Source organism: Porites lutea, chromosome 1 (assembly GCF_958299795.1).
Source record: "Porites lutea chromosome 1, jaPorLute2.1, whole genome shotgun sequence".
In the NCBI taxonomy this organism is placed as follows: Eukaryota; Metazoa; Cnidaria; class Anthozoa; order Scleractinia; family Poritidae; genus Porites; species Porites lutea.
In genome coordinates, this window is record NC_133201.1 from 23373798 (window position 1) to 23400628 (window position 26831).

General features: G+C 38.7%; 1 protein-coding gene and 1 long non-coding RNA gene across 2 annotated transcripts in view; both read right to left on the minus strand.

Moving 5' to 3' along the window:
• LOC140936392 (uncharacterized) overlaps positions 1 to 26831 on the minus strand; it is a 529859-nt gene that overhangs the window by 380791 nt on the left and 122237 nt on the right. The gene's annotated exons all lie outside the window — the stretch shown is intronic.
• LOC140936385 (uncharacterized) lies at positions 11816 to 12508 on the minus strand. The gene is made up of 2 exons (XR_012165382.1): positions 12423 to 12508; positions 11816 to 11858 (listed from the first exon to the last, which is right to left on the minus strand). It is a non-coding gene; the product is annotated as an uncharacterized lncRNA (long non-coding RNA).

The following is a 26831-nucleotide window of genomic DNA, read 5'->3' on the forward strand; positions in this document are numbered from 1 at the left end:
ACCTCTTTGGTTAGAATAGTTAAACTATAACTTATTATTTTATAATCATCAAGAAACTCTCAATAATAACGTCCAATTTCAGTCTTCTATATATGTAGATAAATGAGGAATGTCTCTCCTACATGACCTTGTAAGAGGGCCTCGTGAAAGAACAAATGATTCCTGATATTTCGTACAGAAATACCCTATCTATCTATTCTTATGTCTAGAAAATTCCATCACTGTTCTTTAATTCGTGCTCACCGCAATGAAATATCCGAGATTAGAGCGGACATAACGGACACGGATAACGGATAACGGATAATGTACATCCAGACCATTGTTCGCAGAAGCACAAAAGGAATCCTGGGATACAACTCATTTACGTCGAGGTATTGAGAACTGAATAAAGCAGTTACGTTTTTTAAACTTAGTTTGTCTTCTCAGAATATCTTTAGAAACCTCTGGTAATATATTGTTGTAAATCATATTTTAAGTCGTATTTCAAGGAATAGTTTTTCTGTGGTATAACTCAGAATCAATTAATGAAAGTTAATGAAATACCTGTTTTTAGGTAAGAAAAAATTAGTGTAAAGTTTTTAATCCTGACTAAGGAAAAATCCTGCTATCTTTTGAGATAATCGAAATATCGACTTGTCAACATCCCGGTATGATAATAATTCATAATAATAATAATAATAATAATAATAATAATTTATTACATTTAATACAGCGCTTTAACTATTAAAATATTCTAAAGCGCTTTACAATATGTACAAGAAAAAAAAAATATATATATATACAATAAATGGACAGAAATAATAATAGTAATAAGAATATAAAATTACAAATTAAAAACTTTCTTAAAAAGATAAGTCTTCAACTGTACTTTAAAAGAGTCAACGTTCCTACAGTTTCTAAGGCTAGGTGGCAAAGCATTCCATACTGTTGATCCAGCATGGAAAAAGGCTCGATCGCCAAAAGTCTTCCGTGTCACCTTAGGGATTACAAGCAATGTTTCAGAATCAGACCGCAGGCTGTATCTAGTTCTAGGCTTTTCAACAAGTAGTTCAGATAAATATTTTGGCGCCAGGCCGTTCAACGTTTTAAAAACTAAAAGCGCAATCTTAATTCTACTCTAAATTTCACTGGCAACCAGTGAAGTTCCCTAAGTACCGGAGCAATATGGGCAAACTCAGGAATTAAGCATGTAACCCGAGCCGCCGCATTAAGAACTTTTTGAAGTCGGTCATATTGATATTGCGGAAGCTTATACAAAAGAGCGTTGCAATAATCTAAATGTGATGTAACAAAAGCAGGAATTAAACACTTTGTTGATTCTGCAGACAGATATTTCCTAATTTGCCTAATATTATAAAGCCCCCTAAATGCCTTACTACGCACCTTTCCTATATGAGTATTCATAGACATATGGTTATCAAACCATGTGCCAAGGTTTCTAACATGCTTAAGGGGTTGAATGTCACAGTCACCAACTTTAATTGAAGCTATGGTAACCTTAGGTAACTGTTGCGATGAACCGATGATTAAAAATTCTGTCTTTGAATCATTAAACATCAACCTGTGTGAGACTAACCAAGCCCTAACATCAGCTATGCAGTTCTCAATAGTCTTAATCGCTTGATCTTGAGCAGCAATCGAATCTGGACGAAACGACACGTACAACTGAGTATCATCAGCGTACCCATGAACTGATGGAAGGTGCTTCTTAACAACCTCAAACAGCCTTGATGTATACAATAGAAAAAGGACAGGTCCCAAACAGCTCCCCTGAGGAACACCATAATTTAAATTGAAGGTCTTGGAGGACCGCTTATTAACAATTACACGTTGCACCCTTCCAGTCAAATGTGATCTAAACCCCTTCAGAACATCACCGCAAATTCCAAAATCTGATTCCAGAATGTTGATCAGGATGTTATGATCGACAGTGTCGAAAGCGGCACTCAGATCTAAAAGAACAAGAAGAGTTTATTTATTTATTTCATTTATTCCTCCAATTCCAAGCTGATACATAGTTATGTAAATATAACGTGAAAAAAGCAATATAGTAACAGATAAAGATTTACAAAGGAAAAAACGCGTAAAACAGAAATTACAACACTTAAATTGAATTACATTGTATAGTGGAAGGAGAGGAGAGGGGCACATGTAGATAAACTAATATTGTGCCCCTTAAAGTTATGTATGACAAAGGACTAGAGATTTTAATAAAAAAGTAAAGGAAAAATTACAAAATAGCTCAGAAAGTTATAAAAGAGATAATGTTTCATTAGTATTGAGCAAGGTACCAGCGTAAAAGTGCTTTTCTAAACATTTTTTTAGATGGTTTGTCTCTAATAGATTGCGGAATATCGTTCCAAAAGAAACTTCCAATAATGCTGGGGCAAAATCTCCTAAGATTAGATCGAAATAAAGGTATTGCAACTTGATTGGATGATGCACTGCGGGTACTGTAATTATGTAGTTCAGATACTAATGAAACAGGTATATTAGGAAACTTTTCATGGTGGAAATAATCATAAAAAAGCATACATGTGTTCAGTTTAATAATATCAGGAAATTTCAGAAGGCCTAAGGATGTGTAGTGTGGAGTTATTGATTCCATTAAAGGATCATCATTTATAACACGAACCGCTTTGTTTTGTAACTTTACGATTTAAGACAATGGAGCGTTATAATTATTTCCCCAAAGTGTACAAGCATAAGTAAGGTAAGGATAAATAAGAGAATAATACACACTAATAAGTGTTGCTTTTGATACATAATGCTTCAACTTAACCATTATATTTATATTTTTGGTAATTTTGCTACATATGTAGTCAATATGGTCATGCCAAGTAAGGTGACAATCAATATACACACCAAGATATTTTACATAAAAGGACTTCTCTAAATGAACATTTGCTACAGTTAGTGGTGGATAAAGATTGTAGCTGTCCTTTTGACGAGGCATAAAAATAAGAAACTTAGTTTTTGTCAAATTTAAGGTCAATTTATTACTGCATAACCATTCGTAGACAACTGGTAAATGATTGTTAATTTTACGCAATAAACTGTCAAGATCACTTCCAGAAGCTGTTAAAGATGTATCGTCTGCATATAATCTAGTAGAAAAAAAGGTGGCAGACTTTGGAAGATCATTAATGCCCTTGGGGCACACCAGTGGAGATCAAACGTGTATCAGAAGCAACACCATTTGCATGCACCTGCTGTTTCCTGTTAGTTAAGTAAGATTGAAACCAGTTGTATTCACTTTGTTGTAATCCATAGTACCTAAGTTTATTTAGTAATATTTGATGGTTTATTGTATCTAATGCAAGAAGAGTTACTTCCTGTTTGTCCATGTTGGAGAGTATATCTCTCTGGACTTTAAGAAGAGCCGTCTCATTTGAATGGAACTGACGATAGGATGACTGATGAACTGGAAGTGGAGCATTATCAGAGCAATGCCGGAAAAGCTGACCCACAACTGCCTTCTCAGCTGATTTGGAGACCATAGGCAGATTACTAACCGGCCTGAAGTTCTTATATACTAGTTCAAGTCCCAGTTTCTTTAACAACGGTCTAATTAAAGCAGCTTTCCAACTGTCTCGAACTTGTCCCTGTTGAAGGGATAGATTAATCATTTTAGTTATGACTGGAACTAGCTCACTGCCACACTGTTTCAACAACCATGTCAGTATCGGGTCTAACTGACAACTAGCATTAGAAGAGCCCATAGTAATATCAGACACTTCTTCCTCGGAGAGGACATCAAACTTCTCAAACTTGTTCTCAGGTGCAGGAACATTTAGAACTGGTGAAAAAACAGTAATAGCATCAATGTCATTTCTAATTAGGTCAACTTTCCGGCAAAAGAACTCTCCAAAATCATCAGCTAACTTGCAGGGATCATCATGATCAACTTATAGTTTCGGTTATCAAGCCCTAGACTACGAGAAGCCTCTTGTTTTAGTCTGTCGAGCAAAACGCGCGAGAGAAGAAAATGGCCACGCGAATGACTGAGGGCGCGAGACGGGGAGGCGAGAAAATTATCCTTCATGGTAAGGTGGTTTTTTTTATCGTGTAGAAGTAACAGTCTACTTACGATTTTAAGCTGAATTAGGTCTTTTGACTTTCTTTCATTTTAACCTGATATCACAACCGCGGGAGATGTCTTTTGAGTAAATTCGGTTTTCTTGCCAGAAGTTTATACCTTGTCCAGCCGCGTGGGCGTCATAGGTGCAAGCTAACATTCTTTCAATCTCGACCCCAGAGCTCTTCTGCGCATGACGGCCCGGAAGGGAAGAGCTCTGAGGAACCCTGGAGCAAGACCGTCTCTGATTGGTTTCAATACAAAACAATAAAGGTGTTTCTGATTGGTCCATTCACGTTTGTGGGAAAGTGGGTGAACTTGCGGCGTGCTTAACGCGTGAGCGGGTTTTTCCTGAAAATGCTGAAGTAAACACACCCGGCCGATTCTCGATTTCAGCGATTCCAAAGCAACATCTGTGCGACTATGTTTTGGTAGGATAACTAGATTCATCAATTTTTAAATAAAATGCGTTAGCTACATTTCGAAAATTGACCAACAAAAAGACTTTATTGTGAAAAATCAGTGGCGGATCCAGACCTTCAGATAAGGGGGGGGGGGGGGGGGGGTGGAAAAATGGAAAATGCAATGACACATTGCAAGTATAAATGAAAACATAAGCTTCATCTGGTAAATTGTCAAAAAAACAGACTTGCAGGAAAAGGTAAATAGAATATCGGTGACACCTGTTAGAAGAATATATGCTTCTGTGCGTGTACAATGCGACTAGAATAGACCTACATATTTATAGTTGTATTCGTTTTCCACAATATCACATTTCAAAGTAGCTTTATTGAAAAATTAGTTTTATTTGCATGAGAATGAAAAATGATTTCTATATCAAAGACTGAGCACCTACCCTCGTTTTGAAACAGAGGCCCGGAAGAACTCGGAAATGGCCTATGGAGGAAACCTATGGATCCGAGAAGATTTAGTTACGACGTCAGCGTACGATCGAACGCCGACCGTCCGTACAGACTCTGAGGGTAGGTGTAAAAAAACTCAGAGGGTAGGAAAGCGTTTTGTTTTGGCGCAAACTCAACCATTTTAGGGGCAACCAACGTGTTTGCTCGAGTGAAAAATCCAGATTGATTTTCTTGTGCTCAACAGATGACAAAATTTTGCGGAAGAAATTTCTAAGCCTTTGTTTTTTTGCTTGATCACGCTTTCGGTCACATTCCAGGAGCAACCTAGTCTCTCCCCTCCCATCCCTGGTCAAAAGTCTGACAGTTGAATTCATGGGGGAAAACTTATGAAGCATCTAGAAATTTCTTCGCCGACAGACTTCTTGCCAGCGACTGAAGCCTTTTTCTCATTTGAGTTACTAACTGTTTTAAAATTATCGTGTTCTTAATTGTAGAGTTGCCACAAAATGAAATAATAAATAGATTTAGCCGGGACTAAAAGCGAATCTCTCGTTACTATACTTATACACGCAATTTACTCACAAAATCGTGTAATGCTAAACGGCGACGGCATTGAGAACGGCAAAAAAAAAAAATAATAACAACAACAACAACACCAACACCAACAACAATAGGTCTAATTAGCAAAAAAACAACTTTGCACCTGAAAACACTTTTTTGTACATTTCTTTGCCGTTGTTGTTCCACGACTACAACGTGAAACTTTCTATGTTTTTGCTTTCTTTTTCACTGCCGCTCATTTTCACCTTACTGGCTGCTAGCATTTCTCATTTTCTCACCACGTCTATAATTCTTTTGTTGTAAATCAGGGCGTAATTATTATTATTTCCTGTCATGACATGTATTAAAGACTTGAGACAGAGAGACGATTTCAATGGCCTCGCGTTAATATTATACACCAGCTTAAATTAATTTTTTGGTCGCAAATGGAAAGAAAAATTTTTAAGAAAATGCCCAGTGATTCTGGTGATTGCCAGAAAAGGTAAGGGTAATCAGCTACAGTCCTGCTCTGAGGCTCGTTTATCCTTTTTAAATACCAAGCCGGCTAAAAATCAAACTAACAAACACAAAGCAAACACAAGTCTTCAGAAGCATTTCAGTCACTCCGACTTGCTGTCTTGAACAAAAAGTGTTGTTTCATTACGTTTTGATTGTCAGTCTTAATTTCCTAATGTGCTGTGATTTTTTTTTCCTTTCGCGGACTGTGTCAGGATGACACGTGAGTGAAATGTCTGAAAATGATTTAAGCATGGCGTGTGATTTGCGCCTGTGTGTAAAAAATTAACTCTTTTTTCATTCTCGCCGAAAAGCAATTCGTCGATTATTTTCCCGACAGACATCGTAACTTTGCCAAAATGACTTAGCCTTTTTTGTAATATATATTGTCATTACGTTCTTTTTGTTGTTGCGTTGATAATTGTAGTCGAAGTCTAGCGCACATGTAACGGGATTAAAATACACAACACGCAAAGGGAAGTTTGACTTTGTAGACTGCAAAATTAGTTCGAGGTGTTAACCGCTAGGTCACATACGCTACTGAATTTTTTAAAGCATGTTCTAAACAGCGTTAAGTATCTCACCTAGTCTCCGTGATAATTCTTTCTCGAAGACAAGACGTAATGAGTTTGCTCGTGTTCATTGTCAATTAGGGACCTTAAGATCCAGGACGGGAGCGGGGACGACGGCCGACCGGAAGTTGTTTTCCCATAAGAAGCATGCGCATTACAGATCTGGTTTGTTTTCATGGTTGCGTGACCCCGTCGTGACTCCGTCAAGGACGGCAAAAACACCAGTTTGACGTTGTGCCCTTTGTGTACTTGATTTTCTTTGATTTTCTCAGAGATTTAGTCCTGTAAACTCGTAATGGGCTCTGCTCAGTTTGTCCCGACCCCCTCCCCGTCATGTTCAAGGAAACAAGCAACAAAAAGCCAGCGTAAGTAAATATTTTTGTTGACTCGTTTTATGTTTGTTGTTGGCTTCTGTCGTGCAGATGTTGCAGGTGTGATTTGTCTTTTCCTGTCATTTTTCTGCTTTCAATCATTGTTTAATGCTTATATAAATACCACTTTCAGAGTCATTCTTTTTTATTGAGTTTCTACTTGCGACTGTCGTACGGAGTTTATATTTTTCGTGTATTCCGCGTGAAAGAGAAAAACAACTCCAAGCGACAAACTTCCCAAGAGTGTTTTTCCTCCCTTTATAGAAATAAGACTACTTCTGTTGTGTTTCTGTGGAGTTTTGACTTGAATTGCTGAATAGCTGTCTCAACCCGGCATTTGTCAAACCTTCCGTTTTCCTCTCCAGTCGCGTGCGTTTATCAAAACTCCGGAAAACATTTCGGGACCGAAATTTTTCTTGTCGGTTATCTATTGAACAACTGCACTTACTAGTGCCAATATTTTTGTATTAAATATTTTCTTGTATACAACCAACCTCTTCGGCATTTTTTCGTAGCTCGATAGCTCTTTGTCTCTTCCCTTTTCAAACTAAGTTTTAAAATAGGTCTCACTGTTCCTCACACTTGAATATGCTAAAATTACACATCATGCATGTGTTTTTTAACTTCCCACACAGTTCACACATTATATTTATTTCTTAGCATTATATTTGTTTCTTACTACCAGTGGGGTTTACCTTTCATCGTAAGGCGTTTCTTTGTTTTCCTCTATTAATATGATAGAGTTTTTGTAGATTGTGTGTTGTTTCTTTCACTACTGTCATTGATAGTTTATTTACTATGCCACATTTCGTATGACAGGATGTTCTGGACAGAGGAACATGATGTCATATTAGTCAGAGAAATGCTAGCGAACAGCCCCTTTGCTGGCACAAAACGTGGACAGTTCAAAGAGGTCAGAAGTGGAACGAAATCTCTGAGCGCCTTTTGCAAGTAGAAGCCCCCAAATTTAAGGTTGACCAGAGAGGTGTTAGAGAAAGGTATGGTCTACTTGCCAATGCATACAGGAGGAAAATTAGAGAGGAGGAAAGAGCAAGTGGGATTAGCACCCCAGAACTGACAGAGGTAGAGCAAGCCCTGGAAGACCTCATCGTGAGAGAAGATGAGGCTGATCGAGACCAACAGGAGACAGCAGCACAAAAGAGGAAGGTAAAGGAAGATAAGAAAGATGCTGAGGAAGTGAGAAAGAGGGCAATGGAGAGGCTGGGAGATAGAATGAAAAGAAGTGAGATTGAAGGAAAGGGGAAGAAAAGAAGATCAAGTGGAAACAACACCCTGGAGTATCTAAAGGAGAGGAATGAAATGTTGGATGAATTTAAAAAAGAGGAGCTGGAGCTGAAAAAGCAGGAGTTGCAGCAAGAAGCCAAGAAGAAGGAAGCTATGATGAAGTTGATGAGCCGGCAGCTGGCACAGCAACAGAAGCAAATTGATGGATTCCAGACCATGATGATAACCATGTTTTCTAAATTTTTGGAGAAGTGAACAAGAACTGCTTGAGCAGATTTCATATGAGTGTGCAAGTGCATGATAATGATATTGAACCTTGCCTTCTTGTTGTTCTATTGATACTTACAGTGTATTTTAAATGTTTTGAGTGTCAACCATTTTCTCAAATATTGTATTTCAAAAAGAGCATTTAGAATTGCTATACTTGAAAACATGTTGAAAAAAGTGTTACACTTGTTCTAACAAACACAACAGCATAGCATATTACACTGTTTATACTTTTTTATCTTGGATTGTAGTAAATAAATGATTACTTCATTTTCATAGGTTTGTTCTTCAGTTTTAGCATATAGCATAATATTGGGGGTGGGGGAAAAAGACCTTGTTTTCCATACGAATCACTGCTTACATTTGGAAATTCCAGAGGGGTGGGGGTGACATTGCACCCCCTTCCATGGACAGAGTATGGAGTATGTTTTGGTGTCAAAATCCTAGACACAAAAGGCATTTTGGAAATCTGTGAAGCACTGCTCATCATACTAAGAAAGAAATTGATGCAGACTTAACAGTATCTGGGCGACAGCTGCCATTAAAAGTTTTGTCAAGAACCCTTGGTTTCCTGTAATATTTCTTATGTGTATAATTCCTTGTGGAGATTTTCTGTTAAAACAAGCCTACAAACCAAAAACATTCATCTATGCCCTCAAGTATGAATGACACTTAAGCAAAGTAATCTTCCAGAGATCACACATGTCCAATATACACAAACGGATACGATTCGTCAAACTGATGGTCCATTGGTGCCAATGGTACGATTGGTACCAATGGAAAAGCACCCTATTCCAATGGTTCTATTGGTGAATATGCATCTCATCAAGGGGACTTAGATTACTTTCCCATGTGACCTGGCTGGGAGCAGGGCAATTCCAATGGTCCATTGGTACCAATGGTACGATTGGTACCAATGGAAAAGCACCCTATTTCAATGGTTCTATTGGTGAATATGCATCTCATCAAGGGGACTTAGATTACTTTCCCATGTGACCTGGCTGGGAACAGGGCAATTCCGATGGTCCATTGGTACCAATGGTACGATTGGTACCAATGGAAAATGATGCCATTCCAATCGTTCTATTGGTGCAAAACAAGTTCCCTTTTACACCAAGTAAAAACGCACTAATAATTATTATGAACGTTCCTCGTTAAACCATGCAAACAAGTTCGCTTTTACATCAAGTAAAAGCGCGCTATGATTCTTATGAATATTCCTCATTCTTTAAGCCAACCATGCAAAACAAGTTCGCTTTTACACCAATTAAAAACGGCTAATAATAATGAATATTCCTCGTTCTATAAGACAACCACGCAAAACAAGTTCGCTTTTACACCAAGTAAAAATGCACTAATAATTATTATGAATATTCCTCGTTCTATCAGCCAACCATGGAAAACAAGTTCGCTTTTACACCAAGTAAAAACGCGCTAATAATTATTATGAATATTCCTCGTCTTTAAGCCAACAGCCAACCATGGAAAACAAGTTCGCTTTTACACCAAGTAAAAACGCGCTAATAATTATTATGAATATTCCTCGTTCTATGAGCCAACCACGCAAAACAAGCTCTCTTTTACACCAAGTAAAAACGCGCTAATAATTATTATGAATATTCCTCGTTCTTTAAGCCAACAGCCAACCATGGAAAACAAGTTCGCTTTTATACCAAGTAAAAACGCCCTAATAATTATTATGAATATTCCTCGTTCTATCAGCCAACCATGGAAAACAAGTTCGCTTTTACACCAAGTAAAAACGCGCTAATAATTATTATGAATATTCCTCGTCTTTAAGCCAACAGCCAACCATGGAAAACAAGTTCGCTTTTACACCAAGTAAAAACGCGCTAATAATTATTGTGAATATTCCTCGTTCTTTAAGCCAACAGCCAACCATGGAAAACAAGTTCGCTTTTACACCAAGTAAAAACGCGCTAATAATTATTGTGAATATTCCTCGTTCTTTAAGCCAGCAGCCAACCATGGAAAACAAGTTCGCTTTTACACCAAGTAAAAACGCGCTAATAATTATTATGAATATTCCTCGTTCTTTAAGCCAAAAGCCAACCATGGAAAACAAGTTCGCTTTTACACTAAGTAAAAACGCGCTAATAATTATTATGAATATTCCTCGTTCTATAAGCCAACCACGCAAAACAAGTTCGCTTTTACACCAAGTAAAAACGCGCTAATAATTATTATGAATATTCCTCGTTCTATAAGCCAACCATGCAAAACAAGTTCGCTTTTACACCAAGTAAAAACGCGCTAATAGTTACAAAGCGAGGGCGACCTATATATCTAGCGCTAATAATATCTCAAGGTGCTGCGAGTATAACAAACATCGTACGAACATTAAAATTGAAAGGTAACGCGTCACTGTCGTGTTCGTTCTGTTTATTGTGATTCACGAGCAAACAACAACATGACATATGAATGTCTTCTTTTTTGTACGCAAGCACTATTTTTTGGTAATTCTTACTTGTTTAAAAGATGGCCCGAAACAATGCGGAAAGGCGCGAAACTAGCAAAGTGGTATTGAGGCAACAGGTGTTAACAACTGTACTCAACTCACTGTGAAATTAACTTCTGAAATTTCTTAGCGCAATTTCATTATCTACATGGAAGCGTTTAAACCAAAACAAGTTTTCAATGAAGAGTTTCTGAAAAGGGTGGTTATATCATGCTGTTCGTTATGACTTTGTATTGTATTTGGTGGCTCCTAAAACAGCCGTTTTATATTCAAGTGACTGAAGTCACTTTTGACTGTTGACGTGGGGTTTGTCGTGGTAACCCATTGAGGTACAACAGTTTGCTATAATCAAGGTCGTAGTAAAGCCATTGATGTATTTAATGTCAACGTTGTCGTTGACAAATTGTATTTGCCGTGCTCTTTTCTCGGCTGTAGCTTGCGATGAGGCCCAGGACTGAGCTAGAAGAATCCATCTGCTGATGATTTCAGGATTGCACCCGTTGCCGTGGAAAAACAGCAGAAGTTTGACTGTCTCCTTATCACCCATAAACATATGAATCGATGGAGATTTTTATTTTTTAATGGATGCATATTCACCAATAGAACCACTGGAATGACATCATTCTCTATTGGTACCAATCGTACCATTGGTACCAATGGACCATTGGAATTGCCCTGTACCCAGCTAGGCCACATGAGAAAATAATCTAAGTCCCCTCAATGAGATGCATATTCACCAATAGAACTGTAACGGATGATATGCTGCGACTGTAGGAGAAGCCAATTGTCACGCGGCTAAAACTATTTGTGGCGGCGAAACTCCGTGTGAGCGGGTATATTTTACTGGTCGATCATGAATCAACTACGATCACGAAACTAGGAGCTAGTCCTTGATGGTGATTTTATTGACGATAATCGAACCGTAAACTGAAATATAATGCAACGGAACAAATAATTACTAAAAGCTAAAGTACAATTACAATTATAGTTTGGCTAGCAGATAATATAAACTTTTACTGACATTCCAATCATATTTTCATTTTCGTCGCTGTTCCGGTATAAAAACCTTGCCAAAACGCGTAATAAGACAAAAGAAATATACTTATTGAAATACAGGAATAATAAATTTACCAACTAGAATATTAGACTAAATATACTTCATGAAAGGAATAAAATCAACCTAAATTTGGGTACGCAGGAGTAAAGAAACCATCCCAAAAACAATAATGGTTGCTTCCTGCGAATAATACGATACTAAGAAACTAACAAAATAAATCTGAGAACGGACTACGTTTCCAAACGCATAAAAACTAAATAAACTAGAAGAAATGAGATTCCCACGCCGAACTAAAAAGTAAAAACTTACTTGAAACTCAAAAAAGGCGTAGTCACGTAATGGTATGAGATACTAATAATTACAACAACTTCTTGCAGGAATATACTTTATGAGTTGCCAGATAGACAAAACTACAGAGGATAAAATGTACTTACATATCGGTTCCCGCTTGCCTCTAAGTACCAAGAAATGAACTATCCAAATAGACTATAACGATGTACACATGAAGACGACGAAATCCAACTAAAACTAAACTTAAGAGATCATGCGTTTTCTACGTAAAAATGGGCGTTGTCTAAGGAAATGAAACTAGCGAATCAGAAAAGCTTAAGGCGAGAGATATCATATCACTAAATCAATAAAGCTTGTAGTGATGTCATTTACAAGAACCATTGGAATAGGGTGCTTTTCCATTGGTACCAATCGTACCATTGGTACCAATGGACCATTGGAATTGCCTTGTACCCAGCTAGACCACATGAGCAAATAATCTAAGTCCCCTCAATGAGATGCATATTCACCAATAGAACCATTGGAATAGGGTGCTTTTCTGTTGGTACCAATCGTACCATTGGTACCAATGGACCATTGGAATTGCCCTGTACCCAGCTAGACCACATGAGCAAATAATCTAAGTCTCCTTAATGAGATGCATATTCACCAATAGAGCCATTGGAATAGGGTGCTTTTCCATTAGTACCAATCGTTCCATTGGTACCAATGGACCATTGGAATTGCCCTGTACCCAGCTAGACCACATGGGAAAATAATCTTAGTCCCCTTAATGAGATGCATATTCACCAATAGAACCATTGGAATAGGGTGCTCTCCATTGGTACCAATCGTACCATTGGTACCAATGGACCATTGGAATTGCCCTGTACCCAGCTAGACCACATGAGAAAATAATCTAAGTCTCCTTAATGAGATGCATATTCACTAATAGAGCCATTGGAATAGGGTGCTTTTCCATTGGTACCAATTGTACCATTGGTACCAATGGACCATTGGAATGCCCTGTACCCAGCTAGACCACATGAGAAAATAATCTAAGTCTCCTTAGATAGAACCATTGGAATAGGATGCTTTTTTATTTTTTTATTGGTACCAATCGTACCATTGGTACCAATGGAGACCCTTCTTATCACCACTAACACCAATGGAGTCTATTTGTGAGTATTGGACAACCCTCCCAGAGATGGAGGGTCTAACTGGAAAAACTCAGAGGTTGTGTTACCATAAAGGCAAGTAAGTGCATTCCTAAGTAAGGCACAGACAATGTACATTTTCCCAATGGGGCTTAAATCCAGCTTCAAGTCTTTCTTAAAATCTAAAAATTTCAAATAGTTAATGGTGTCCCCAAAAATCGACCTCCAAAAATCCACTCGACTGAGGAACGAACTTTACTCATGGACTCATTGAAACTTTGCATCTGATGTGTCAGTACTCCGTACTGAAATGGTCTTTGCAGTTCAACACGATGGGGATATGCTGGATCACCATAAATACACATTGCCTGGCCAGTTGGTGAAAATGCATGCCTCTCGAGCTCATTCAACAGACCAGACTCATCCAGCATTGATGCATCATGTTTTCTCCCTTCTGTAAAAGAGATATAGTGGAGTTTTGAAATATTGTTCATGTTGAGCTTACAATCTTGAAATTTAATACTTCCTTCAAACCAGTTACAGTAATACTATGTAAAGCCAAAACCCTTGTGACCTTGATAGATATGTGTGCTTAATTGAGGCTCAACTCATTTATGTAGAAATACCTGCTAATAAAATAACATATAAGTTTTATGTTGTCTCCCTATATACATCTATTCACAGGTACGGTAAGTTACAAAACAAATGTGTCTATGTCATAACGTACTGCAATGCATGTGAACTCTGACAATTCGTGACAGAGGTCACATGAATAGAATCATTTGAGTTCAGTCTGAAGAAAAAAGCCAACACTACAAGTGGCCAAGGGATTTAAAGAAATCATATGCCTCATGTTTATACCTTCCCATTGCCTTGGTATTAGCCGAAATGAATAATGCACTAACCTACAGGTCCAAAAAGATTTGCTATGAGTCCATTTGGTAGAGCAACTGACTGAAATTTTAGTCCATGTACACGTTTGTGTCCATTGTATACAGCTCTTTGTATTTCCCCAGGGCGACAAATGGGCCTGACCGTGCCATCCACAAAACCAAAACAATTATCCAGGGCGGCACCTTTTGCAAAAACTGCATCTGCATAGACTTGAAGGCTAGCCGAATCAAGAAGGTTGTGATTGTACTCGGTTATTCTATGGCCATGGAGATTGTAAACGAAGTCAACTACTGTGTTACAGATCATGCTCATCGAAGGAACAGCGTGACCAAAACGGGAATTATATCTGAGTACCTGCAGGGGTAGCCAAATCTTTTCAGCATAATGCATAGCCCCTCAATGCCATTAGACACGGATCCCTGGCTGCAGGTGAAAGTTTCGGGTAAACCAAGGACTTCTGCCAGCACCGGGATGTCTTCTTTATGGAAGCGAAATTCCGCTTTACATTCATCGTCCTCCATATCTTCAAGATCAAATTTTCCATACTCTTCGTACGGAAATTCGGGATTTTTCGATCGATTTGCATCGTATAGCAAGCAAAATTCCTCGTCGCCTGTCACTCCGTTGTCATGACATAGAACCAAGGCATCTCTTGCATGCTTAAAACTCATTTTAACGCGTATTTTCACTCACAAAACATAAGATAACAAGCTGAGCAAATCAAGCAACAGAGTTAAAGGAAAAGAAAAATTTTTTACTACGACATCAGCTAGATGACGAATTAAGAGGGAGTCTCCCTAAAACCGGTCCACTGCGTTTCGGGTCGGAAAATCAATTTCCTTTAAACTTTGCCCATGAATATATCTTAGTCCAAAAGTAACTGAAACCGCATTAGTTTTTGAAAATATTTCAAAATAAAATTTTTCGGGAGGAAAATCACTTCAGCACTCGAAGGCCAAATTTTTGCAGTGACAAAGAGTAAAAATAGCGCATATTGCCGAGTTCACCACTTCAAAGTTTTGCACTTTCAACGACTTTTTTCACTTCCTAGGATTAAATTGGTCCTTAAATGATGTAAAGGACACAATTTTGGTCCTTCAAAAACAACTCGTGTCTACTAAATATTTTTTGATTTACACCCACTTTGCCGTACGCAGGAAATGACTCAAAAATGCATATTTTCATCGTAGCACTGTGCAAAATCCCCACATCTTCTAAACAAAAGGTCTTTTCAGACCAACAAAGGGAATGTCCAAAAACATAGAAACATAAAAATATGTTGTGATTTTAACGATTTATCAGCACAGCCGATCCACGAAATATGCCTATTTTCTGTTATGACTGTTTACAATACACGATGGAAGGTCTTAATGCAAAGCCCGAATAACACAATAATTCATCAAATGTATCAAGTATTTTAAACTTTTTGTGACTTTTGACACAATAGAACATCATGCAGGAAAGGAAAGCCTTTAAGCCGAACGCATTAATACTACAGGTGTACCTGTTTACAGCGCTTGATCCGATCGAGTCGTCTTCGCTGTGTACACAAAACTGATATCACATGATGGCTCCTGTCACGCATTCCTATATCTGGAATCGTTACGCCGTGAAAACACTTTTTGCTAGTCTGACTAAAATTGAAAGGCAGGAAATTATCTTATCAATAGAGTATTCTATTATATTTATTGCTGTTTTCGTTGACAAGCTACAATATCAAGAATCATGTATGCATAAGGGCCCAGTTCATTAACAACAGCAACTTTTTAGTTTTCCACGAACAGGCTCCTGTCCATTCAGGTTAGCATTTATAAAACAATTGGTTGTCGCTATGAGCTTTCTCTTTGTTTTGTTTTATGCTTGTCGTTTAAGTTTGCATTTTTTATTATTTTTAATATATTTCATATTTCTGGTAGCCCATGGTATTAAACCGACGAGTACCTGTTTTCAGGTCTAATCAGGCTCCCCGACTCAGGGTGGGCCTGGGGATAGGGGTGGAGTGTGCTTGCTGGCAGGAGGTCCGCTAGACTGTTCACAGTCCTCTATTTTTCCGTAAATCGTCGGTATCAAGCACATTCTCTAACAGGTGGCCATCTTGGTTTTAAAATGTACCGGGTTTAGCCTGGGGATGACTATGAAATCTACTCTTGGGGCAGCGGACCCAAGAAGGCCCGCACATCTGGACGATTTTACGGAAAGATAAGGGACAGTGAACAGTCTAGTGGCCCGCAAGCAAACACCCCCCTTGCTATTATCCTAGAACAAATACTGTATCTTTGAAATTAGGTTACCCTGCATTTAAAACTGGCGTGCTGGTTTACCTCGTTTAGCGCTTTCGATTTTGACTCCAGGGCTAAAAGCGCAGCTCTGACTCGTTAATTTACTCAAAGTTGTATCCCAGAAAAAGAAAAATTAATAAAAATCGTGTAATGCTAACCGGTGACGGCAACGAGAAATGCAAAAAAAAAAAAAATAGGGCTTAAGAGCGAAAAAAAAAGTTTGCACGTGCAGCACATTTTTTTGTACATTTCTTTGTCATTGTTTTGCACGACTTCAACGTACGTGAAACGTCCTAGTTGCACGTTTTATGGAGAAAAAATCGTATATGTTCCTACGTTCCATTTTTGTTTCACTGCCGCTCATTTTAACCTTGCTGGCCGCTAACATTTGTCATTTTCTTATCAGGGCTTTGAATTTTTTTATGTTTTTTTCTTCCGCAATGAACTTCGTCTCCTTTCTTTTTTTTTCTTTTTGTTTTGTTTTGTCAGTTTCGCTCTAGCTTTTTCTCTGTTATCGGTGTCAGTGTAATGGTAGTAGGGGGAAACAGTCGAACGCACGATCACGTGATTACGAAATTTTCTCGCATTTTACAGGTTACCATTTTTTTTTCGCACGCGCGAGAGCTTCGCTAATACTCATTCTCTATTACGGAAAGTGGTTAATTATTAATAGTGCCATATTTTCAAATTCTTGTCCCGTTATTGCCGAAATACACATATTAAGCTAGCGATTTTCCTGAAAGGCTGTCAATTCACAGTGAGCCCGCGGAAGAAAAATGAGTAATAATAGGCAGGGTACAAACTCACCGAGGTAGAGTCGTTGTCCTTCTTTTCGCGTCTTTTCCAACAATCTTTTTCACTACACAAGAGCACTCTACAACCATTTTAGTTATCTTTTGAAGAAGATCAGATTTCGAGGTTCTTGTGCCAAATGAAATCCCAAGCAAATTGCTTTTGAAAGAAAAAGAGTGATTTCTGTGAGCCATCGCGCACATACATCAGAGGACGTTTGGCAGCAATTGTTTCCACCATAGCTTCGCTGCCATTTCTTTCTCCAGGTTCCTCATCGTCCGCTTAGTATGTATAGTCTTTTATTTTTTTTTCAAATGATTTTGTTAGAAAAATATTGCGAAAAAAATCGTTAAATTTTTACTTTTGAGCCACTCGGCTTTGGTAAACATTCGTGTGCGATCTGCGTTGCCAGCTTTCTGCCCCTCAAGGGGCACCTCTTCAGTCAAAAATGGTATACAAAAGGTGGGCTGGACGATCAGGGCGGAGTCTCCCAGTATAACACTTTGTTGTATACCCCACCCCCTCCGATAGGGCGGAAAGCTAAGTTCGCTAATTAGACATATTGGTGTTGTTGTTGTTGTTGTTGTTGTTTTGTTTTGTTTTTGCAATTCTCGTTGCCGTTGCAGGTTAGCATCACACGATTTTCTTTTTCGCTGGAGTACAGCTTCAAGTACATCAACGAGAGCTGCGCTTTAAGCCCTGTCTAAATCTATATATTAGTGAAATTGAAAGAAATCGAAAGCGCTAAACGAGGTAAACCACCATGCCACTTCACAGTCCTTAAATTCTTTACTAAGTCCTTAGATTTTCCGTAAATTCGCCGGGATCAAGCACATTCTCTAACAGGTGGCTATCTTGGTTCCAAATGTATCGGGTTTAGCCTGGGGATGTTAATGATACAGATACAGTATTTGTTCTAGAATAATAGCAAGGGGGGTATTTGCTTGCGGGCCACTAGACTATTGTTAATCCCGGGGGGTACTTCCTTATAAGAGGCTACTGGGGATGTGCCGCTAGATGCGGTCGCATTTTCACGACTGGATTGACTATAATAGGGTCGCATTTTCAATAGAGTTACTAGAATGGGGTCGCACATTTTCGGATTTTTTGAGGTAAGACAGTTCTTCATATTTACGGTTAGCAAACATACCAGAACTGTAGATGAAAAGCGAAGTGTTCTGTATTCTAAAAAATGGGTCAATTCATAAAAATAGAGAGTGCCTAATTTGGGATCGCGAAAAATTACATATTTGCCCAAAAGTGGCTAAGATGTGGTCTATAATTGATTGGCCACAGAATAGACTATAATGTGGTAGGGGCTCTGAGAGGGCAGCGACACATACATACATACATACATACATACATACCCAGCAAACTCCCCCCCTCCCCCCCCGGGTTGTTAACGCACTAAAGGTTCTTATGCATGCATGATTCTTGATTTTGTAGCTTGTCGACGAAAACAGCAATAAATATAATAGAATACTCTCTTGATAAGATAATTTCCTTCCTTTCAATTTTAGTCAGACTAGCAAAAAGTGTTTTCGCGGCGTAACGATTCCAGATATAGGAATGCGTGACAGGAGCCATCATGTGATATCAGTTTTGTGTACACAGCGAGGACGACTCGATCGGATCAAGCGCTGTAAACAGGTACACCTGTAGTATTAATGCGTTCGGCTTAAAGGCTTTCCTTTCCTACATGATGTTCTATTGTGTCAAAAGTCACAAAAAGTTTAAAATACTTGATACATTTGATGAATTATTGTGTTATTCGGGCTTTGCATTAAGAACTTCCATCGTGTATTGTAAACAGTCATAACGGAAAATAGGCATATTTCGTGGATCGGCTGTGCTGATAAATCGTTAAAATCACAACATATTTTTATGTTTCTATGTTTTTGGACATTCCCTTTGTTGGTCTGAAAAGACATTTTGTTCAGAAGATGTGGGGATTTTGCACAGTGCTACGATGAAAATATGCATTTTTGAGTCATTTCCTGCGTACGGCAAAGTGGGTGTAAATCAAACAATATTTAGTAGACACGAGTTGTTTTTGAAGGACCAAAATTGTGTCCTTTACATCATTTAAGGACCAATTTAATCCTAGGAAGTGAAAAAAGTCGTTGAAAGTGCAAAACTTTGAAGTGGTGAACTCGGCAATATGCGCTATTTTTACTCTTTGTCACTGCAAAAATTTGGCCTTCGAGTGCTGAAGTGATTTTCCTCCCGAAAAATTTTATTTTGAAATATTTTCAAAAACTAATGCGGTTTCAATTACTTTTGGACTAAGATATATTCATGGGCAAAGTTTAAAGGAAATTGATTTTCCGACCCGAAACGCAGTGGACCGGTTTTAGGGAGACTCACTCTTAAGCTGCCATATAAGCTTAAAACTTACGTCATGTTTTGAAGCCCCCAATACCCAAGATGGAAGAAAAAAACGCTTCCTAATCCACGATATTAAATGTTTAACACGCTGTAGAATAAACCAAAATGGCCAAAATATTCTGGAAGCAAAATGGCGTCCCCGTCGGCAACAATCTTAAGCTATTTATCCATCGCGTGAGACGGGGACCTAGGCCGAGTCCTTACCGTCCTTTGGCGCGCCGTCGTCCTCTCTCCCGTCCTGGATCTTAAGGTCCCTATTATTTTAACACAACGGATGTCTCCAAAAGTCAGTCACTCATTTTATAGGGAAGAGCATAACTTTCCTCGCCATTTAAGACGAGCACTGCTTATTTCAATTTATAGATATGCCGAAGATAAGGATTCCGTTGTCAGTAGTACGCAGTGTACCAAAGCATTATACCTGGTTTATGGTAGAAGGCACCCCACCCATTCAAGCTAGGTTAGCCAACTCATCTACACGTTTGGAGGGTGGAGCAGTGGTAAAAGGACTTAAATTCAGTCAGACGGGAAATTACACAATTCTGGCAAAAAATGGTGCAGGAAATAGCTCCAAAACGGTTGACGTTAACGTTATGGGTAAGGTTTTTGTCTCAAGTTAACATGTTAATATGTCGAACCATATTTCAGTACCACCCTGTGATACCTGTGTTATTTTTTGCTCATATTCAGCGTTTTTTCCGATCGAACGAGTCAACTGTGTTGCTTTTGGACTGAACGCACCGATGGTGTATTTTTTCAAAGCGGAGAAGATTTTTTCAATATAGTAGTTTATAGCGTAACTTAATAAACACATTTGGTTTAAGATTCTGCCCTTGCTTCTCACTTGTCGCTATTTACCTGAGACAAGATGCATTGACCTCGCAGATTGCAGGCATTTATGTCGAAGCAAGGGTTTTATGAATGGTTCTGGGCAAGTAACCAACGACCATGACTGCAGTGGAGGCAATGCTACATATATTTGGAAGTGTATACCAACAACAACTACTAATTTGTAAGTGCATTTCCTAGCTTAAGGACCCGTTAACTGCTGATTTTAATAAAAATGCTCAGTGGCAGTGAATCATACATGAAAAGAATAAAAACGTTTGAAAGTAAACGCCCTAAAAATCGTTTAGCTTTGAAAAAAGCCTCCTGAGGTTTTAATTAATTAAAATTAAAAAAATACATTTGATCTAAAACGGACATTATTACTTTCGCATTGTTGGTTTTCACATGACGTCACTAAAATTCAAACTACAAAACTATCGATCCTACTGAGATTTTACTTTCATAGTGTATTAGAGCAGCTGAAAACTAATTTTCAAACAAATTTTCGCTTCAAAACGGTTCTTGGCTTTTGTAATAGAGTAGGCTTGAATTTCTAAGCTTTTGCGTGACGCAGCATTTACATGACGGCCGAGAGAGCCTTCATTTAGGTTAAAAAAGTGACTTTTCGAGGAATTTTGCTATCTAAACAGTTCAAGTATTAGAAAAAGTATTACTTTAATGTTTATGAGTTCCTCAAGGAGTAAATTCACGCTTTTGTCGCAAAACTCGGTAACAGATTTTTCTGTTGGTTTCCGTCCGCCATGTTGAAGCTCATCCGGATGAGCTCCAGCATGGCGTCTCCATACAAAGCTCTATAAATTTGGGTGAAACATTTCCTCGGATATCTCGTATACGAATTATTCCTTCGACCCAAATCTTGGCGGGGCTCTTGGTATATTTACCTCCTTTCATTTCCCAGATTCTGGACTTTATCTGTCGAACGGTTTTGATTTTTATTTTGATCTATTTTGAATGGCGTGACACTGAAAACCGGCAATACCTTTAGTCGATGAGGGTACCTTAAGTCTACAAGTTTATACGACCTCAACCTGATTTTGAATTACAGAATGTTTGTGGTTATATGATTATACCTCGCGAAGCGAGCGGCCTATAAATTTGCCGCGCCATGTATCGCGTGGATCGCACAGTAACGGAGAAACTCGAGCTGGCAATATTTCTAGATATTTGTTGGGTTTCCGCATCCAGTGTGACGTCAAGGTGCATTTTCAACACGACTTCCAATTCTGTGGTGCACTATCAGGTTTTGTTCATGAAAGACTGATGTCTTTACTCATCGTCTGTCAAACAATGTTTACTATCGGTGAATCGCGATCTATTTCTCAGACAACTGAAAGAGAACGGCAAGTACAAGACAACGTTCCATTTAACAGAGGGTCTCAATGGGGTTAACCGATAGGCGTAAAACGGCCAAAAATGTAGTCGATAGCCGTAAAAATTGAAAAATTTTAACCGTTAGCCGTAAATAGGGTAAAAAAGAGTTAACCGTAAAATAAGTTGTTCCCTAGATTTGCTACTTTTAAGGAAGGTACTAAACTTACTTATGACACTTATGGTTACGTTTTTTATTTCGTGGCTACTTTGACTCCGTACGCACGTTAGGCCAAGCGCCTTTTAGGTGTTGACCAAGACCTAGGCTCCACTTCCACGGCTCTCTCGGGGAACTATTTTTTTCCATAGTGAAAGTGTGGCTTCTTGCTGGGAATTCATATTTGCGATTTTCAGGAGGTCGTACCCTCGACACACTAGTGAAACCACACGCAGAGATGTCACAGTTGGTAAAACACTTTGCCGATAAACAACATTTCCTTGTTTTTCTCTGACACTACGGTAGACATTGCTATGCCTGGTTCCTGTATGGCGTCTTCCCACGCCATCTCGATCAAGGCATTTCGGTGGCGAACTCGCTCGGACCACATGACCCGAAACGCATTAACCGCGCGAAATAATGAGGCCTACGGACAAGGCAACGGCTGACAGTCGTACTGTACAGTTCTTCACTATCATTAAAAACACTGGACACGGGAATTTTGTTATTGGCCGTTTTCACACTAGAGCTAGAAATGGATTGTCCGTCTGAGACTAGCCTGTGCACAGTCGCCCCCTTCCCGACAGACACCTCTTCTCCGATTTTTTCTGGGAAGAGTGGGCGGCCGTACACAGGCTATCTGGAATGGATAATCCATCTTCAAACTGTCCGTCGAAATTGACAGATAAAGTCAGGCGGATTGTTCATTTAAAATTCAAACTATTCCATTTTCAAAATAAGACGTATTACCTATCTGACGCGAATCATCAAACGGATAACCCGTCTCACACGAATAATCCGTCTCTAGCGTAAACAAGGCCATTTCTGTTGTAATGAATTACGCGCCCCGGTCTTCAGTTGGGCGTTTGCGTGTGTGCTTTGCTTTTTCACAAAGATTATTTTTAAATTGACTATTGACATTTCTATGTGTAAAATAATATTAGAAGTGGAATACTTTGTAAAAAGTATAATCTATCTGTTACGAAAAATTGTATTGCGTGACTAGTGTGACTTTCTAGAGGGTTCGCAAGAGTTTATAATTTGTTTATTTTAGGATCTAGTGTAAGCGTTTCTAAAAGCGGAATATTTTGTAATCTTTCTATAATTAGACTATTTGGAAAGTTCTAGAATCTTATTGTAAAAGTATATAAGTAGGCGAGTCCGAGTTAAGTTTTAACTAGTTTTCACAAGCAAAGAGAGTTTGACGTTGGTCGTGTTTAGTCAAGTGTGACGAAGGCAGTGTTTATCCAAGTTGGCGGAGGCCGTGTAAGTTTAACGAGTTACGTGCTGTTGTGGGGTTTTACTCAGTGGAAACTACGTTCATTTTTGGAATAAATCTTCTTGTTGCTGTTCCGACAACCCCGCGTGCAGTTTAGTTTGCAAGCTACCCATCCTCTAAAAGATTACCCGCGTAACACTATCAAATGTTAAAATATTTCAAAAGAATAGCTTATTTCATTCCGAGATGATCCTAAGACCTTTATTTTGCTTTACAGATGCAAAAAATACAGGTTAACTAATATTTAACTTTTTGAAACAAAAGGAGTTAATTTTTAACTTTTTTGTTAACCGTAACTGAAAAAAATTAACCGATAGCCGTAAAAGAGCCAAAATTTTAGCCGATACCCGTAAAAGCCACCACTCCATTGAGACCCTCTTAACAAGTAACTGGAAATCCTCGCTGGGGAAAATTTAACCATCGAAACTCCGATGCAGCTAGAACGGGGACTTGAAATCCAGCACGAGCAACGAAGAAGACGAGCTCGTATATCGATCGGCCGTTAAGCCCGAGAGTGAATAAACACGGAAATAAAGCGAAATGGCTTTGAAATATTCGCTTAAGCTAATTTTCCTCAATATCTCCTTGAATTCATGATAAATACAACTCCACAAGCTTTAAACAGCGTGTATGGCAGAGATAAATGCTTTTAATATATTAATCGTACGGTAAGAATTGTCCAGTGGCAGCAAGGCCCAGTGGTCTGGGAGATGACTTCACGCACTGGAGCCAATCATAGTGTAGGTTCGAATCTCGCCCTGGTTATTTATTTATTGCGTTTTCTTTATACATTTTTTCCGACATATTTTTGCCCTTTGGATTGTTTCCCTGTATTCTCATTGCGGACCCTTTACAGTTTCGCGAGATTTTTTCGATAACGTATTTCTAGTCCAACAAATAAAATAAACCCTCATCATTCTACATCCACAGAATGTGAATGATCATGTTTCTCAACTATGGAAACCCGTCGTGTGACAATTATGCAACCAAAGGGTAACCATGATCAACAATAACGATAATATGACAATGAGGTTGACCATGGTCAATCTGGTTGTAGCAAAGGGCAGTAGAAACCAATGCACTACTTCCTTAACAGTATAAAGTGTTCTCCGAAGAACAGAACACACGCGAAGGAAGGTCGAAGCACAAAACCTACTATATTAGAGTAGGCATTCAGAGGTGAGACCGCTGACCTGAAACTACGAAGCCGTTCTTTTGGTAGGCAAGTTTCCACACCCATTCTCTAGAAGGTTTTTAGTCTATCCATGTTTATTGAAGTCTCGAATTAACCATCCAATTTAAATGATACAATATCTGCCAGAAATTCCTTTCGATTTGACACAAGGGTTGAGACTGTGTATGGGTACTGCAGAAATAGGTTTTTCAGGCAAAATCGTCGCACATCAAGAATTCTTTAATCTTGTAGGGCTACTACGAAGCTCAACGCAACCACAACAACGACAAAATTGAGAAAATAAACAAAACAAAAATTCTGAACGTGCAGCACAATGTTTGGCAGGCTTCTTTGTAGTCATTGAAAGACTAACGTTATCAAAAGGGATTGAAATGGCAATGCGATAAGTGCATCTCTAAAATCGTTGCGACTTCGATTTCGTCGGCAATGTCCATGCAGAGGCTTAGGTCTCCATCCAAACATCACCGCCAATTTTAACAATTTAGGTGAAAAAAGTGTGATTATAAATAGTTTAGGATTTGGTGGACTCTGGTACATTTACATTATGGGATTGAGTCAGACAGCCTTAATTCGTCAATAAAGATACAAAGCATGAATCTCGACTTAATATTCAATTTATTCCACAAAACATCACTGCGTTGCCATTGGCTATTGATCTTTTGCTAGTTAGTAAAGAATTTTTTCCACCATGGTTGAAGATATACCATGGTGAAGGGCTGATGGTGACACCCACCGGTCACAGCCATCGGAACAACTACGCCAACTTTGGTCGAACGTGGTTGACGATCAAAAACCATGATAACATGCACAACCTGTTACCGTTGTACTATTGTGACAAAGGGAAAGACTTTACTGCTTTTTCGCTTGGTCAGCTTGTTGCTATACTAACATTTTGTACCGTAAGGCCTGCACCGTCTCCGCCATTCTCGTCCTCAGAGCCACTCAGTTTATTTTGTAACGAACTAGTGGCTCTGGACGCAACGGAAAATACAAATTCATTGGCTAAAGGGAATTGAATGCGCAGAGAAAATTAAAAATATAATCTGCTGCGCATAACATTTTACTTCCTGCCCTCTACAAGGATCGTTCAATCATGGTTCTACTCAGGCACTTTGTTCTTTCCACACTCAAATACAATATTTTGTTTCATGCTAAGCATATCGCGAAAGCGATGCTTTATCTCGCCTACAGGTAGAGAAATTCAGATTACTAGCACCTTCCGCAGACCCACAACCGACGCCGGTTCCGGGGGGCCTACTACCCAACAACTGGCACATCACTTGACCGAGCTTCTGCACTCAGCAATTACGAAGGGATCACGTAGGACTTACGAACGAGCGTAGAAGACATATGTCGAGTTTTCCTCTGAATTTTGCGATTCTCGCCGCTCGTTGCTTCCAGTCTCCGTCAACAATTTAGCGTTATTCATATCTTATCTTTCAGCGAAGAAGTTTGCATCCTCCACAATCTCGGTCATGTTGAAACGCAGACCATGCAGACTGCAGACTGTAGACTGTGCAGAGCGTGCAGACTGCAGACTGTGCAGACTGAGTATTATTTTTTTAATTGCACCTTAAAGGGACTGGTTCACGACAATGCGCATGTGTGAGTTCTGACAGTAGCTGATTGTTTTTCAACCAATCGGAAGCGAGTTAGATGCACGCAAGTAAATTTACAAAATTCAAATTAATTGTTCGTGACGCGAGAGTATTTCCGGGCATTTGGTCTGATTTTATTTATCTCCATAATTCAAGTTTATTCTTTGCTACTCCTCAGATATATGTTGCAGCCGATAAGAATAAGATTTACAACCCTGTCCTGCTTTGAAACAAACATTTACCAACGTGTATTTTTACGAGGTCGTACCCACGCTAACAAAACAGTCACCGATCGGCAAACAAAATTTGTAAACAAACATCTTATTACTGTTCTCTCAGTTCGCCTTATATAAACCGAGAAATACCTACAAATAGTGCCTGACCGGTGACAAAAACACACAACGTATGAGTATAAAGATTATCCTTAATTGAGCATAAATTTCAATTGCTTATCAGCAAATGAACAAATTCATTCACGTTACATCGGGTCAGTGTTCCGCAAAACAAATGTTATCGAGTAGCACACATAAAGAAACTAGATTATAAACAATATTCAGGGAATAATTTATTTTAAAACATCAATTCTTAAACATATACGATCGTAAAGCAAAGATACA